General features: G+C 45.7%; 1 protein-coding gene across 3 annotated transcripts in view; it reads left to right on the top strand.

The window, feature by feature from the left end:
• Positions 1–10,601, top strand: part of TSHZ2 (teashirt zinc finger homeobox 2) — a 231,628-nt gene extending 221,027 nt beyond the window's left edge. Inside the window, exons 3-5 of one of the 3 annotated variants that reach the window (XR_008579641.1) lie at positions 1,249–1,405; positions 2,585–4,270; positions 10,185–10,601. The gene's annotated coding sequence lies outside the window, so the exon portion shown is untranslated. Of the gene's footprint in view, positions 1–1,248; positions 2,024–2,584; positions 7,804–7,841 lie in introns of those variants that run through there. The other 2 variants (XR_008579640.1, XM_054845614.1) reach the window with 2 other exon arrangements.
• Positions 10,602–16,074: the final 5,473 nt, after the last annotated feature.

The raw sequence follows: 16,074 nt of genomic DNA, 5'->3' as shown, positions 1-16,074 counted from the left end.
TTGCTCTGGAGCGTTACCTCTGAAACCTAAAGACAACATTTTAAAGTGTCAGCATGGATTGCTTTTAATATCTTTTAAGTGGGAATAACGATCTAAGGTATTCGCCACAATTTCAAACTGATTCCCGTGCATCCTCAGTTGCCAAAAGTCCCCACATTCAGCCGCCAAAACCTCTTCTTCCCTTCCAACAGTTTCTCCACAGCAGGTTTGGGTTGCCAATGCAAAACTCAGCATCACTGTGAAAACTGAAAAAGTGAGGCTATTGTAAAACAAACCAAATTATAAGCCGAATAGCATGAAGTCAATGGACTTTTTTGTTTTCATATGGAATTTTTTGAAGAGCTGAGTTTATTTTACTTTAAATAAAGCTACTACTGAATTTCCAGTTGATTTAGCCAGAACACAGGGAACACACCGCAGGATTTGAGTTGTGTTTGCTGAAATGTCGGTGGCCTTGAACAGATAATATATTTTTCAGTAACATATTTCTCTTTGCCCGCTGCTGGTCTTTTTTCCTCTGTGCTCTCTCCAGATTGACTTTCACTCTACTTATTGCCTGCCTCATTTCTCACCCTATTTTTCCAGCTGTTTTTTCTACTGCTTTTCTCAGTATCTTTCTCCCAGGTTATAAGCAAAACAGAACTCAACCTTAGGCTGAACTTTTAAACCCACATCTTGAAATTAAGTAAAACAAGCACCTTCTGTCTCCGTGTGGAAGTAACTTCACAACTCGAGTCACTTAGCACTTTTAGTAGTTGCAGAATGGAACAGGTCCTGTGGAAGAACGGTGGCTTTTAGTGCTGGGGAGGGGAGGTGCCTTAAAACCAGAAATAACTCGGCAATGGTCCCGGCGTTTAAACGCGACGTGGGTACCAAGATGTCCGGTTCACCCTGAGGATTTCAGGGCATATTCTTGGCCGGTTGTAGGATGAGGCTCGTCGCGTTGTCCGGGTTTAACCAACACGAGGGAAAAGCAGAGGTGCGGAGTAGCACACCGGTTGGACCAGGCAGAGCCGCAGGTCCGCTGGAGTTTCCCCACTAGTCCCGGCGCAGTTAGGACGTAAGGATCCGGATTTCCGTGTTCACACTTCTCTGTCCTTGCCTTTTTGTGAGCCTATGGATGGACAACCTCAAGCTAAGCTGAGCTGTTTCCAGAAATTCCTGTCGATAAAAGTACATATTCAGTAAGATCTGGAATTGTGATTAGAAACTTGGTAACAACAGTCGCTGTTATTATTCTGCTTGCAGGACGAATGCCTTAGTCCCAGCTCTCCAGCCCAGGCTTCCCGCACCCAGCCCGCCTCTGCGCGTCACTCCGATCCTGACATTGAACTCACGACAACCCGGACCGAGAAGACTGCCAAAAAACCTCCCGCTATTCTTCTTCATCCTCACTAACAATTTGGTAATGAAGTATTGATTTCCGCTCCCCTGCTTATGGACGATATTAGATTTTCATTGATAAACTGCACTGGGGCTGTCTGGTCTCCACTGTCCCTTTTTGCTGTCACTAAAACAAAGTGCCACTGAAGTAAGATAATGACTGAGAACATTGATGTACTTATTTCGTCAATTTGTAACACTTGACAGGAAAAAAAATATTCTTCATAGTTTAATGTCCAAGTGTGCTACACAAGATGCAGTCACATTGGAAGCTTTACTTTTCATGGTAATGTCCATTTCCTATTTATAACCCCTTTGGGATAGTTTGTCTAAAGGAAATGTTTCTATTCTGTGCAGCTATTACTGTTGCACCTGGGTTGCCCAATCCAGTCATTGCACTAGGGATCAATACATCACAGTAAGTACAAGAATTATTAAGTTAAAACAGATTCTGAGCCAAAAAACCTCTGAACAATGTTAATCTTCTGTGCAAGTTGTTCAAATAGTTATGCTTAACCATGTTGCTGCCAAAGATTTGTTTAAAATGGATTATTTTCAGTTTGTTTTATTCCTCAGATATATATATATATTTAAATCTCCATTACGGTTTATGACGAGACATATGCGATGGAGTGATTTTTAGACAAAAGAACTATTGTTAGATTATTGAACGTTATATAAATATAGGTATATCTATATATAAATATCACTATATAAATATCTATATATAGATATAAAAGAATAAAAGTAGAATTCCTTTCTCAGTTAGGTGAGCGTAAATCTAAATCTCTCTGTTGTGGTCAACAGACTTACATTGGATTTCTGCCACCGTAAAGGAGATCGGAACGTGGTCTCCGCGCGCTCTGTCCAGCCTGGCACGTGCCGCCGGCCGCGACAGGCTGAGAGAGCGGTGCCGGAAGGTCCACCGAGACCTGGGGAGAAGGGGCTACGGAGATGGCAATTTCAAATTTGTGCTTGTAACTTTTTTCATTAAAACTTTGAGGCCCCAATTTTAATTTGTGGAATATTCACGTTAATAATGAGATCTAATTAAGACATCCATTAAAAGCCCGTTAAAGTTAATTTAACGTAAAAATTCCAATAGAACTGTATTAGATTTTCTCCATTAAATTAACGTTATGGATTTTTAACGGATGTCTTAATTATACATTATTATTAACGGGAATACTGTATTACACAGATTAAAATCGGGTCCTGAGTCAACTCACAAAACCTTCCAGGAGACACTAATGTCACGAGCCTCGCGTTACCTAGTGCACTGCTTGGAGAATCGGGCGCAGCCCTGTTCACTCTCGCTGAGCATTTCCTCGCAGCGAAAGCAACCTCCAGTAGACAAATCCATCTCCGCGTTTAACGGTGAACTTCCCTTATCCTCAAAGGAAAAAATAAGTCTGGATCAAGTTGTAAACCACTACTCCATTGCAAATGACATATTCCAAGTGTGGTAGGCACGAGTCAAGAAGAGGATCCTTCTCAAGTAAGAGAGGGCTTTGGGGTGTCCTTGTTGTTTCGTGTTAGACGTTCAAGGATATCATCGAAGCGCGGCGTTCACAGAATCAGACTGAAGACGCTTGGTGCGTTCCCCGTGGCTTGTGCGGAAGGGCCTGTTTCGGCAGCATTTGGGAAATTTTGACATGATCCCTAAACTCAACATGGAGAGGAAAAAAAGGCCCTTCTTATTTACCTCCTAGGGAAAGTGTTGCCCTTATGCCACATATAATAGCAAATTGCTTTTTTTATGGCATGCATAACCTAGATGGGAAAAAATATGGCGCTTGAGGGAAGGAGGGAAAAAGTAAATGAAGTTCCAGGAATGTCATTCTGAAGTAATGAGGCATGGACAGAAAATATACCCCTCACATCATCGGATTGAGATGGCAGTCGAAATAGCTTCATTGAAGTGTCAGCACTCATCCATCAATCAATCATCCACAAGGAAAAATAGCGACAGTACAACGGGGCGGCTTTTATGGGATTTACTCATGGGCATAGGGAATAGCAGCTCAAATGTAGTTCTGACATGAAAAGCAAGGTGCTGATATTATTTTTTATGATGGGAGGATCATAAAGTGAATTGAGAACAGTGAGGTCTGTCTTTGCTTAACCTATTCAACTGGAAATGAACGGAGCTCAACTGGAAACGAGCAGAGCCTTCAGATGGGTTAAGATTGAAGCCTGCACCGTGCTGAGCACCAGCCATTGACAACAAAATTCTATTAAAGCAAAATCAATGCATTAGCATCGAGCTCCTCAGAAGCTGTTAAATCGCACAGCCCAGTTCAGAGTTATTAAGTGGTTGCACAAGGCGGGTCCTGCGGCACGGACCCAAAGGCAGCGAGCGCCGCGGTAAAACGGCACTTGGGAGAAACCACGTGCCTATCTCCAGCCCCGCTCCCTTCCCTGAGCTTTTCGATGCTCCAGAAAAAATATTTGGCTTATTGCAGCACCCGCTGGGTGAAGCTCCCACCGACTTCAGGCGGCCCCGATCCCGTGCCCTGTGGCAGCCGGGTGTTTCACCGTCTGCTGTGGTGGAAACCCTCCGTGCCGTAAGTCTTGCTGCTTGCGGCCGTGGCCGAGCCGCACGGATGCCGGAGCACGGAGCCCTCCTGCTGCAGCAGCCGGGGCTGGGGCTCCTCGGGGCACCGGCTGCTCCGTTTTGGCAGAAAAGGGGCTTTCCTGGCACCCCGTAGCTGCCGAGCCGCGGGCCCGTGGTGGCCGTAGGAATCCCGGTCCCACCATCAGCTGCCCCAGCACCGGCACCCCGGAGCTGAAAACCTCTCTCAAGGTTTTTGGGAGGGCCGGTCCCCCCAGGGAGGTCTGCCTGGCGGGCAGCGAGTTTTGCCCAGGAGGCTTCGCTCCGGCACAGGTGAGGGAACAGCTACTTCATTTACAATCTGGCCACAAACCTTTATTACACAGTGCTAAACCTTGATTATTTTGCCTGCATCGTTGTCCTCTGGGAACATTTTAGGTACACATTTGAATTAAGTGATTTTTTTTTTTTTTTTTACAATATGATATAAAAAAAGAAAATGTACGTCTCTGTACGAAACTGGATGAGTTGATAGTTTATCTGTCATATAAATCAGGTAACACAGAAAATCATTGCATCTTTTCTCTGTCATATCTACTCAATATCTATCGTTCTGACTTTTATTCTTATTGGAGATCATCAAAACATTAATTAAAAGCCTGGTGATCAAACAGACGAATATTTATGATTCACGTCCTTGCTTATTAACAAGTGGCATATTGATACACCACATATCCAAGCTGTTTATGCTCTTGCGCTGCAATAAAGCAGTAAGAATTGTTACCCTTGCACACTGCTTTGAGAGATTTATTCAGAAACCATAGCCTCTTTCCCGCCACCATCCATGTCAAAATAAGCCATATCACCTTAAAAAAAAAAGTTCTGTTTTAAAAGAGGAACACTTAATTAGCATCTCTTTGGAGCCTGCTATGTAAGAATTTCAGTGGATCAGTCCCAGGTGTTTTTTCCAGGCTCTTATTATTTAAGCTGAGAGGGAGAAGGACACTTAACTTTAAAAATGGCTGTCATTAGTACAATAATAATTGTTGGTTTAAAAAAAAAATCTTTGAGAATCCACTAATAAACCTGCCCAGTAATTACTTGTCAATGCAAGTTATCATGGGTTTTATTACCTACTTGTAAAAGTATTTACAAGACTGACCTCCCTAGCTTTTTTAGAGATCATGGAGGATATAAGAAGTCATTTTTAAAATCAATAATTATATATTAACACAATAGGGGTTGAAGCCTTCCAAGCCAGTTTTACAGGCTATTGAGTCAACTCTCACACATTCAGATGGCAAGGGTTGTTTCCCGAATTTTTGGTCTTTTTTTTCTTTCCTTAGTTGTGTTTCGATAGTGCCGTATTTATTGGCTAATTTACGCCCACAGTTCAGTTCCTAAAATAGAAGGGGGTGTTCCCTTGGGAGAGCGTCCGTGCAGGTTTGCAGGGAAAGCAAGCTGCCCTCGGTCAGCGGGAAAGTCCCAAAGTAACCGAGTTTTGGCCCGGGGCAGCCTCTGGGCGAGACCTACCCAGAGATTTGCTTCCTACGGCGTTGCTCCCTGCTGATTACCACTGGCCTGATCCTGCCTCCAAGGTGCTGCTCCAGTTCAAGCACAGCAGCTCAGCTCAGCCGCCGTTTGGTCGTGCTGTGAATATTGCCTTGCGATCAAACACCAGGGAGCGGAAGATGGCGACCCAATTTTTGGTAGAGATTTCCTCCCAGCGAAGAAATGAGTCCGTTCGGCGCCCGGGGGGGGCTGGGTGACGGCACTGTCCCGTCCCCTCCCCGCCTGCTGTCGTAACTCTCAGGCTGCAGAAAGCACCTCGGCTCAGCGGAGGTGGATCTCCGTCACATAGGGCTTTTCTCTTAGGCCAGCAGATATACGATGCAATTTATATTTAAAATTCTCTCTATAAAGACAGTATTGATCACAGATTCCAGATCAATACGTTGCAATTACAGCAGGCTTTAAAGGCCATCTGTCCCCAAGCAAGAGCACTGACACAACCACCTCGATGCGTTTTGAAAAAGTGCTACCGGTACCTGCCCATCTTCTCGGAGTACAACCGGCATACTATTTTTGCTCCCAGGAAGCTCTGTTTAGGAGCTACGCAGAGTTGTAATTCCTGGTTCCTGGCCACCCACGAGGTGACCACAGGCCAGCGTCTCTGTGGGTCTCAAAGTCGCAGCAGGACCAGTGACACGCCGGTTTCGCTGGCCGGGTTTTCCTGCTCCCCCCACAATTTATCCCACGGGTCACAACGTTCCTTTTTGCCAAACCATCGCTGTCTTCGGTTGAGAATGATCAGCAAGAGGTTACTGAATTTCTTTAAAACAAAGAACTTCTGAGAATGGCGCAGGAGAGTTTGAGCTGGACACTGGTAGGTGTAAGTAAGCGGAGCCTTTTCACGTGTGACAGATGGGACCACGGCAAACGCTTTGAAATTTGTAACTAAAGAATAAATGATAGGCATCTAAAGGCAGATTTCAGTTCACATCTCACCAAACTGAGATCCCAGTTTTTCAGCACCTGAGGTCAAGATAAGGCTGTCTGTTGGTGGCCCTGGATCAGCCACTGGGTAGTGATTCCAGAAAGGAATGCTTCCTGGATTTTCTTTTTTCTTCTGTTTTTAATTAATTTCCTGCAGTGGTTGACTTCACACGAGCATGCAGACTGTAGGATTTTTATTCTCCAATTGTGTCTTGAAGGAAAATTAAAGAATAAAAAGATAACAATAGTGGGTTTACAGTGATAACAGAAGCCAGCATACCTTTGCAAATGAACACGTGCCAAGCATAAAGGCCCGGGGAGAGGGTGTGCATCCCGCGCGCGCCGTGCCGCGTCCCGCCGGCACGTTCCTGATGCTCCCTGCATCCGCCTCCCTCCGGTTTCGTGTCAGTCTTCAGCTTTATTTACACCAGCTTCTGAACAAGAGAAGCCAGGTTCTGAACACGTTTATTCCAGTGTAAATGCAGAGCTACTCCTCGGAATTCCATCCGTTCACGCCCTGTCTCCGCAGCGCCGAACGCTGTCCTCACGGTCCCAACCCTGGATTCCTAACGTGCTTAGATGGGTTTGAAAACAATGTCAGCAAACAGTCGGTAGCTCCGTGCAGATTAGAGCTAAGGCACAGCCTGCACTTCAGAAGCGTTATAGCTGTGATGTCAGGGAAGTGATTGCAAAACGTTGGTACTGGTGTGACCGTGCTGGTAAAAGTCCTAATGTAAAACCAGTTGTATCGCTATAAAGCACTTTATACTGGTACAGCTTATTTTGCTTTGCTGGACCACTTTTATACCAGTGCAAGCACTTTTAGCCCAGTATACTTCAGTCTACGCTAGTGATCATTTTTTGTTTTAACTATGCCGGCAAAAAATGTGAAGAGTAGATAACGTTTAAGATGACACTGTTGTTTCTTGTACCAAAGTGTCTGTACAGTATTTTCTTTGAGAGTATTTTTAAGAGTGAAATAGCTGTACCACTGGACTTAACTGCAGAGTAATAAACTTCCAGTTCATCATCACTCTCAGCTCATGAAATGTCTTCAGGCCTTTGTAAAAAGCCCTGTTTGAGACAACAGATTAAATACTAATCCTGGCAGATCGTACATCTCCGCTTGAGTTCATACCATCTAGCTGAGCAAACTTTTTTTTTTTTCTTTTTTTGATCTAAGTAAAGGCAACACATTCTTTCATTAGACTTCTTAGATGAGATAGCAGGAAAAAAAGATCAATATTTTAAGAAGAAAATAAAAAAAAAAACCCTCTTGCAGAAACGCCGCTACATTAAACGCAAGGAATGCTTTCCCTTGAACGGCAGCAGCCCCAGGTGAGGCTCAAACCCATGCGATCGTCTCAAAGGTGGAAGATTTAGATGGGCAACGTTTTCACTTCCTAAGTGGTCCACGTGACATTAAACGATCCCCATACCTGTATATGTCTAGGTAGATATGCAGGGATATGCAGACACCCCCCATACACATTCCTACAGTCGTGCGTACACCGGCACGCGGCACACGTGGGGGTGCGTGCGTGTGGCTTTACAAACAGGCACCGGTTCTGTGGCTGAAGGAACAGCCGGGCGCCGCTGGCACCCCGCGAAGCAGCAGAGCTCTCCAGGACGGACAATGCAGTTTGTTGGCTTTACAAGGCAGCAGATGCTGGAACGTGCAATACAGGTTGCAAAAGCTGAACAGTTCTTCCTTGGCTCAGGGTACTTCACTGTCGTGTGTCTCTGGTACAACACACCCTCTCGTCCAGCGCTCAGGCACCGCTTCTTAATCCTTTGTTGGGTTCTTTTTCCGTACATTTGTTTCGGGTTTTTATTATCTTGACCACGTCAGCACGAATGGTGAGAGATCCACCCCCGGTTTCAATAGTGCTTGGCCATACCAGGAAATGCGATGGTCTCGCCCTGCCCCAGCGCTTGTGGTATGTCGTAAGGTTGTTATTGGCAGCATCTTCAGGTTACATCTGTGACCCGTGGTGTTAGGTCTAGAATTTTGTTTAAAAAAATAAAGAATGGAAAGCTCATTTCTCTTTTAAAAAAAAAAAAAAATATGTATATACTACAAATCTCAAAAAGGAAAGATTAAACACATTTTTTATATTAACAACGCAGATGGGACTCCTTTGCGAGAGGACTCACGGTGACTTTCTCTGTAGAATGTTTCAGTGCTTATGCACTAATTTTGTAACAAGTGCATGCTGTATAGAATATATTGCCCGTATACTTAGAGCGGAGGGGGGGCCAAGCTGCTTTTCATTGTGCACTGCAGCTTGTTTGGATGAAAAGTTGCGCCTTTGATGCATTTTTATACTGTACATATTTGTATATATTAACTATATTGCCATGTTATGAACACAGATTTTGTTATATTTGCTTGTTTCGGTTTCCTACAAAAATTGGTCCATGACGGGGGATATTTTATTTTTTTTTGTATAGAAAATATGCTTGTAATTTTTGTTTGTTTGTTTTCTTGGTCATCATCTTTTAATGGCTCCTAAAGGAATTAGAGATGAGTTTTTGGAGGAACTCTGAGAAGCAAGTCTGTGTTTGCATGAGACCTGCCCAATTGCTGGCTGTAAGGGGGGCGGGGGGAAGAGGGGAAATCTAAGTCAAGTTTTGCTGTTAAAGCATGCTTAGTCCCATGGGAAAGCTCACACATGTACAATTATTCTCTTTGTATTTTATCTAATAGTGCCTGAATATTTTTTTTAATGTCTTCTTGGAGGAACAATTCATAATTGTCAAAATTTGAAACATTAGCTTAATTTTGTTTTCATGACCTCTCATTTCTCCTCCTTATTTATTTTGTTGCTGTTTATAATGGGCCCCAAGGCCATTTCTGACATTGCAGTGTTCTTCTTCCACATTAAGGATGTTTTTAAAATTACTAAGATTATTGAGCCAACAGGCTGTTTTAATCAAAACCATGTTTCACTTGCTTTTGATGATTATGAATGGTCCTTGCAGAGGGAGCCCCTTTCTGCTGGAGGACCCCACCACCTAGCGGCCTCCAGCCCCAGCGCTGCCGCAGCTTCCCCGCGCTCTTGCTCCGAGCCTAGCTGGCAATTTGGCTTCAAATTATTTGCTTATTACAACTAACTTCAACTAAACAAATTGATAACGTTAATGGCTTTTTTCCCCCCCCCCCCCACCACCCCCCCTTTGGTTGATTGCTAAATAAATTTGTATAATTTATACTAGAGGAGATTACTGCTTTTATTGTTTTGGGTTCCCCCAAACCAATTATTAACAATCAGGACTATGTATCTCATTAAATTTAAATGAGGTCAAACCTATTTATCTAAGGCCTTTTCTGATTTACAGGAAGATGACTGTATTCCAGTGCATTTAAGATGTATTTCTGTGTATGATTTTTGCAGCATTGAAATCTATTAACGGTGATTTTTTGTTCTGTATTTTTACCACAGTAAATACGTTGTAAAAAAAAAAAAAAAAATCCCTCAACTTTACCACTGAAAACATTACTTTTTATGCCCAGGGATTTTTTTTTTTTAATAAAATCACTGCAGTTTTAAAACTGTAATTAAAGCCCTGAATAATAGATCACACATCTTTATCTGTTGTGTTTAAAAGGAAAAAAAATAGCCCAAACTGTTCACATAATGCTGAATGCCTCATTTCCATAAAAAAGGTTTCTATACATATATTATTTACATTTTTAAACATGGTAATTCTTTCCTTTGTGGCATAAAATGTCTCTTTTCCACTGCAGCTATTGGAAAGCGACTGCTCACATCTGAAATGTTATCGTAATTTGCATCAGGAAACCCAACTGCAGACATTAAGGACTTGGGTGTGTTCAATTATGATTTTGCTGGAGGCTGTCCCTCATTTTAATGCTGCACTCATTGAACTACCTTTCTGAAATCTAGCTGATACGGTTCACCATAGACGTGCTTCACAACATCATTAGCTTTGCAAATGGCTTCATTTCAGTCAATGCAGACTTCAGTTTTGGCCAATTGTAAAATGGAAATTTGAAAAGGAAAAAAAAAAAAAAAACAGATGCACTTAAAACATGAAAAGAATTATTTATATGATAAAAATATATTTAGATTTTCAAAGCACAAGACTGAACAGAAGTGCTCTTTTTATGCTTTCTGAAGATGTTACTGTTAAAAGTCTTTCTACATCAGGCTTAATAAATCTGTAATGACATTTGATGGATTGATTTTTGTGTGGGTTTTTCTTTTCTTTCTTTCTTTTTTTTCCCCTTTCTTTCTCTGCAGAGAAAGAAAAGGACTGACCTGGAGAGGCTGTGGGAGTCAAAAACCACAGGAATGTGCCTGTTTCAGTAAAACTCACGAACGATTTCTAGCAGCCTCCCTTCCCCTAAATAATAATCGCTTAAAATAAGAAAAAGAAGGGGAAAAAAATCCAACTACACCACCCTGCAGTTGTTTCGACAGATCTTTTTCTTTGCCTCCTCTGGCTCCTCTGGCCACTCCATGCCTGGGTTATTTATGGTGTAATCTACAGCGAGGCATTGGGCTGCTGTCACACAAATTCAAGGCTCGCTGGCCATAAACCAGGCATGATTGAGATACCAAACCCCTTCTCTGGAGTGCTCCACCTCAGACGGATGGCTCTGGTTAACACTTAGTTTCCCTAAGCGCTCCCTCGTCCCCCGTAACGTCCCCCCGAGCCGGGTGATGTCTCACGCGCCCGACTGCGGCAGCACACGCCGATGCCGCCCCGGCGTGATGGGTTATTTACTGCCCATGAGTCAAAGCTCTCCGCGACGGAGATTCCTGAGACTTGTACTCATTAAATTTTGATGGGTACAGCATCACCTGTTAGCCGTATTTAATTGCCGCTGCTCCTCTTCGCCGCAATAAAGCGTACGCTGAGCGGCAGAGCCCATGTCCCGACAGCCGCGGTCCCCAGGGCAGAGCATCATCCCCAGGCTGCTGCCAGCCTCCTGTCCCACCACGCGCCCGCTGGAACGGGAGGGCAGGCGGCCCCGCTCAGAGGGGAGGGAAGTGCCTGGATGTGTCACCCTTCTCCCCGGATCTCCCCCAAACCTCCGGCCTGGCGTGGAGGACGGGGTCCCCAGGGCAGCACCCGTCCCTTCTTCAGCCACCCAGCCCCGACGCGGAGCCGCAGCCGGTGAAACCCCGCTCCTCGGTGTGACCGTCCCACACGCGCACAGACCCACGGCCGGCCTGCACCAGCCACCCTGCAACTTCTACACGCTGGGCAGTTCGTTAGCGAATACGCTTGTGAGACAGTGCCCTGGATCCTGCAACACTGACTTTTTTTTTTTTTAAGTGATTTTTTTTTTTTTTTAAGGAATATATTGCACACATTTCAAGAAACCCCTCTAGGGTAAAATAAAAAATATATATAGATGGCTAAAATAACAAATGAATCATAAAACTTAGAGATGGAAAAGGACTATTAGATCATCCAATTTATCTTGCTGTCTGCCAATACAGGTTCGTTCCCCGCAGACCGCTCCCCAGGGCTTTGTCTAGCCTTTCTGACTTAACTCCAGCACGCAGGGTCCTCTGCCACTTTCCTGGGAAGAATAGTTAATGGTTTAGGCATGTTTTATAGGTACGGGGCCAAATCCTGGCCCGAAGGGAGTCTCACCTGCAAGGCGCGCAGGCGTTGACCCCAAACATTTTAATGACTCCACAAAGCAGCGGTACCCGCGCCGCTGGAGTGTGTTTTCACCTCCTGCCCTTGCACGCGACGGCCGGCTCACACCACCCCATGCGCGGGTGCGAGGAGCCGTGTCCGTCTGTCCCGGGGCCCTGGGTCCGGCCGCCTGGGCAGGATCGGGGCTGGGCAGGGTCCAGCGCCGCCCCGTGCCGCATCCTTCCCGTGTCGGGGGAGACTGCCAAACCCGCTGTAGGCAGCTCTCAGCAGGCTTAAGAGACTGCTCTAATTTACTCCAAGGGTTTGAACTTACATCTCTTATTCTTTTTTTTTTAATTATTGGTGATACACTCCAACAGAAGAACAAACAAACAAACAAAATCAACCCTTCAGCTTCTGAGATGGATGTTTTGGCTACAGGGCAACTTTGAAAGCTGGTTCAATTGTTGGTTTTGCTTTCATTTTTTGCTGCTCCTTAAAACTGTCTTGATTTAATAAAAGTTAAATGTTTTCATAGGAAAATCAGGCTGGGTGGTTTGTGATTCTTTTATGTACAACACGGATATTACATTATTCAACAATTCAGGAATAAATTTAATTCCGTCTACCTTTGCTGAATGTTTTGCAATTTAAATAGCTGGTCTGACAGTGACGTCCAGGTACTGAGGAGAGATCGATCGGCTCCGGAAGGGCACCGAGGTCACGGTGCCCAGGTACAAAGTCACCGTACGTGGTACAGAGGACTTCAGGTGGGACATCACCAAGTCCGTGGAAGCAGGAGAGCAGAGCCGGGGACCAGGGGCCGGGGTTTGCCGTGCCAGACGTGGGGTCGTCCGACTCGCCTTCCTGAGACACCGCAGAACGGGAGGGACCCAGGGGTTGCTCCGAAATTTAGAAGCACAGAAGTGCTGCCTGAGCTGGCCGTCCTGCGCAGACAGCCCCGTTCACCCCCTGACCCCCTCCGCGGGCGAGGGGGCAGCCGGGCCGGGGACATCTCCGCGTGGGGCCATCGCTCGCACCCGGGCTGAGCCGTCCCAGGAGTTTGGGCACGGCTGCTGCCCCGACGCGTTTCTGAGCTGGGCTGGGGCACGGCTGCCGAGCACCCCCCGGCACAGCGGCCTGAGAGGTTTGTGTCACTCGGGGCAGGGTAGTAGGAAGATTTATGGTCGGGAAAACAAAAGTTTGGAGGAACAAAAGGCAACCCTACATACCCTCAGCATCTGTTCCCGGCTCACGCTGACTCCTCAGCCCCAGCTCAGAGGCAGTTCTGGAGCAAACCGAGCTCTTTGCTGGGCTCCAGAGCTCGGGCTGAGGACAGGAAAGGCTCCAAGCGAAACAGTCCTCACGGAGAGAGAAGCAGCACACGTCACAAGAAAAAACAAACCAAAATGGCATATAAAAGTTCAGTGTGAAAGTTTCTCCCCACTGTTGGGAAGATCTTGCTTTGTTCACGGGAAGGAATCGAGGTTCTGAGGAGGAGAAGGATGATGATGATGATGACGGGGATCCTCCCAGGACGCAGCACACACAGACAGCCCAGCGGCCGGCGCTCACCCCCCGCAGGGCGATGGGCCGGGACACCCCCTCCTCCTCCTCCTCCACCCGCCGCTGGCGGCAGCCGCGCGCAGGCTGTAGGAACAACCCACCGCACCAAGCACGCGGCAAGACGTCGCGTGTGCGTACAGGAGGCGTGAACAGGGCCCTCCTCGCACGACGGCTGCTCAGCACCAGCGCACTTGGCACACTGGCGAGTGAGCAGGAAGAGGGATGCGCGCACGGGACGCAGTCAATACGAGGGCGCGGGGGTAGGTGAAGACGGCACAAAGGGCAAGAGCTCTCGGAGGTGCCCAGCTCCCCGCTGCCCCGGGACCGCACGGTGCCTGAACACCAGCCGCAGCTCTTACCCGAGTTGTGCTCTGGGGAAACACGGTTCAAACACCGCCTTTATTTTTTCTCAGCACATCAGCTCCCCTTGTGGAGCAAGGTCCAGACCACTGCCTTGCGTAAAATTTGGGACTTTGGCAGAGTGTTCTGCAGCCCAAACAGTTACCTGGGCTCAGCCCTTCGATACCTCCTCTGCTTGTCCTGCAAAATACACCCGAGTCCCTAAAATACTGTGCGCGCTGCAGGGCTGAAGTACGTGGTGAGGGAGGAGGAGGAGGAGGCTTCTTGCAGAGACGATCAGACAAACCTCGACACTGACGAGAGCATTTGGGAAGCAAAGAATGCCTACCCGCTGAAAATAGTCGTTGCAACGGTACCGTCACTTGAAAGGTATTTACAGCATTTTTAATACAGAAAAGACACAGTTTTGCTGGCGAAACGGTGCTTTTATGGACGTAACGTATTTAGAGACTTTGTAGAGATGTGGCGACGAACGTCACCTTTGGAGTGCAGGAGAGACGCTGGGCAGCGGGGGTTCCTCCAGAGACCAGACCCAACGGGGCGGCAATGGCGACGCTGGACGTTTCAGGTGCTACTGCCAAGGAAACATCAAATTACAGAAAAGAAACATTGCCCAGAGAAATATACCTTAAATATGAAGTTTCTTTTTGTAAAAAATTGTGCTAGTTTTACATTAATACTCAACTTTTATAATGATGCAAGTATAGCTACAGTTTCTGAGTTACCAGAGCTGGCTCTCCATCAAAAAGTCCCTTTTGCTGGTAGCTTAACACTGATCTTTATTTTTAAAGCCTTCACAACTAAATTCACCGATTCTGGCTTTTTGAGTGCGCAGGGCAGTGGCATGGTGCGACGCAGGTGTGATTACAGTGTCCTGAGACCGGGCTCTATCCTTCCAGCGCCAAAAATCACTGACAAGTAAAAAAAAAAAACCCAAAAGCCAGAATCAAAACCAAACCCAAAACATTTATTGTACCAGGACATTCAAGTATTCCCATTTAGTCGACGAGAACCGAGCAGCATCACAAGTGTTTGAGAATTTTCTTTGCTTGTTTTTCTGAAGTAACTAATGAAATATCAATAGCTCTGGAGAAACTCATCCCAGAACACACTCAGGTTAAATTAACAAAATGAGAAACCCCTGAGCTTAGGAAAAGAGCAATAATGCTAGGTTAGAGAAGGGGGAAATCGCTTTTTTTAATATGAAAAGTCCATCTGTAAGCAATTGTGCTAATGCTTTAAAGATGATCAGCTCAGGCTTTCGGAGTCAAACAGGAAAACAACCAAAATTCGTATCGGGAATGAAATTTTTCAACCTGAAAACAGATTCAGTCAAAATGTCAAAGACCCGGACCTGGGTTCTGCTGAAAGAGACTTTCACAAGACCCGATCTGAAGAGAAATGTTGAGTTCAATTCCCCTCTAACCTCACGCAGAGGGAGGGAGACCAGCAGCACAAACCCGACTGCAACGCTGAGCGTAAGTCAAAAAGAAACAGAAATAAGAAGTGCGGGCGCTCATCCCGATCCGCCGCCATGGAACGCGGAGAGCGACCGCAGGACGCCGACGTTGAGCAGTAGATGTGACCGGCACCGGGGCTGCTGGCTGGCAGCTGGGGAGCTCCTGGAGGTTTTGGGGAGAGGAACTTGGAAGAACACGGGAGGAAAAAAATGCAAGTTTGGTGAAAAATGTATTTTGGAATTAATTATAATGTCACACAGTTCTGATCTTCTCTTTTCCTGAACTCTTTATGCTCAACTTTGACATTAAAATTTCATTCGGTTTGCTCAGAATTACTTTATTTAGCAACGTTTAATTAGATTTTTGAGAACATACATGTATATATTAAAAATTCAGAAGTACCCTAAACTGAAATAACATATTTAATGACAAAATGTGAACTCTTTTTTTTTTTTTTTTTGATGAAGGGACATTTTTTGCTTTAAGTGAAAACTATTTCCTGATTTTCCAGAACTATGGGAAAACCAAGTCTGTTGTTTCCTCGGCTCGCGCAGGTACCGCAGGCTCCTCCGGTTCACTATTCACCGCTTGTGCCAATAAACTGCACCAAAGATGGCGGGATGAAATCACAGA

This window comes from Grus americana, chromosome 17, assembly GCF_028858705.1.
Source record: "Grus americana isolate bGruAme1 chromosome 17, bGruAme1.mat, whole genome shotgun sequence".
Classification (NCBI taxonomy): Eukaryota; Metazoa; Chordata; class Aves; order Gruiformes; family Gruidae; genus Grus; species Grus americana.
Note: the sequence above shows the minus strand (reverse complement) of the source record. Positions and strands in the feature narration are given on the sequence as shown.